Source organism: Callospermophilus lateralis, chromosome X (assembly GCF_048772815.1).
Source record: "Callospermophilus lateralis isolate mCalLat2 chromosome X, mCalLat2.hap1, whole genome shotgun sequence".
Lineage (NCBI taxonomy): Eukaryota > Metazoa > Chordata > Mammalia > Rodentia > Sciuridae > Callospermophilus > Callospermophilus lateralis.
The window spans coordinates 77,510,246-77,511,835 of NC_135325.1; the positions used below are offsets into that span (position 1 = coordinate 77,510,246).

The window sequence follows — 1,590 nt, forward strand, 5'->3', positions numbered from 1 at the left end:
ATATTGCACACACAAAGAGAAAAAGAAACATTTAGAAAATCATTTTAAATTTTTTAATTGCTGACTAGCTTTTGGGCTAGTCTTTGGAGGATCATTATTTAGTGCTTCAACTGATGCATTTTTTCACTTTCTCATCATTGTGTTTGCAAACCACCTAAAGGTCTTATTTCCTCTGATGAACATTGCTCTTTGACACATTACCAAAATGAACCCTATGCTGTAACCACACAGGACAAGGTTGGAAAGTGTGAATATCTAGATGATTTTTTTTAAAGGTATTATTTTTTTCCTTCTGTTTTCATATTATTTTTAACAGTTTCTAAGGACATGGTCACAGCTGCCTGAAGCATATCTTCTTCACTCATGGAATCACCTCGATCACTCCCATGTGCTCCTGAACTTGTGGTTGGCCTTTCACATGGATGTGACACCTGTCCTGGTGGATCTACTTGCTGCTGCTGCTGCTGCTGCTGCTGCTGCTGCTGCTGCTGCTTCTGCTGTTGTTGCTTTTCAAAGTAGGCTTCTCTTCTTTTCCGCAGCTCTTCTGAAGTAAGATTTGTACCTGATGTCTGGGGAATATCTTGAGATATATTTCTGGAACTACCTTGCATACTGAGCTGAATAGCCCTGCGGAGATCTGCTTCTTCATCTTCCATGTCAATTTCCTGGCGACTTAGTGCAGAGCCCTCTGCAAATCCTCCTCATCTTCATCTAACATTCCTGATCCATCATTTGCTTCTAAAACACATTCCAGGTCTGTTTTAAGGACTCTTTGTTCTTTTAGTTGTGCTAATTCTTCTCCAATAAGTTTTGGTCGGTGCATCTGTTGGACCCTTATCATCTGCAGAAGCTGGTCAGCTTCACAATCTGGTAGATCACCCTTAACGACAAATATAGAATAACCTTCCTGTTGTAATTGAGCCAAGAAAAGTGCAAGGTATGTATCTGATATTAATTCTGGACCCGTCAAAAGAGAATTCAAGTTAAACCACTGTTTTCCTAATTTTCTAACTGTAAACCAGTGTTCTTTATAATTGCATATAAATGATTTTTCATTTATAGGATCAATCCTGAGCCTCTGATACTCTGGACTGTTGAACAGGATTAGTTCTAAACCCCAAACTTTCAAGGCATTGCTTATAACCTGAATAGAAAAAAAGCCACTATCATCCATATTTCCAGAAGGCTGCTGTAAAAATGTGCGATAGTCTTCACTAGTAACTCCTCCTTCTGCCATTCTCATCCTTTCTTCTTCATCCAGCTGATGTGCGATGGAGGATAATTCCACAGGGCTAAAATATTCTCCTTGCAATAGATTATTCAAGCAATGTTGAGCACAAAGCGAGCCTTCTTGTTTCTCGTGGAAGATGGACTCCATGTTTATTTGTTGTAATTAATTTTTACCCTTTATTATTCCTGAGAAATTTTAATGCAATGAGAATATAAGCAAAAGGAAAATAATGATTGGTCTGATGTATGTAGACTTTTAAAAATGTTTTAATTTGTTCTAATTAGATAGACATGGCAGTAGTGATGATGTTGATGACAGTACATAAGTCATCCTTTACAAGGTTGGGATGTGTTGTGCAG

The 1,590-nt window shown here is 38.1% G+C and overlaps 1 pseudogene; it reads right to left on the reverse strand.

Moving 5' to 3' along the window:
• Positions 1-243: 243 nt before the first annotated feature.
• LOC143639071 (ataxin-3 pseudogene) lies at positions 244-1,378 on the reverse strand (annotated as a pseudogene).
• Positions 1,379-1,590: the final 212 nt, after the last annotated feature.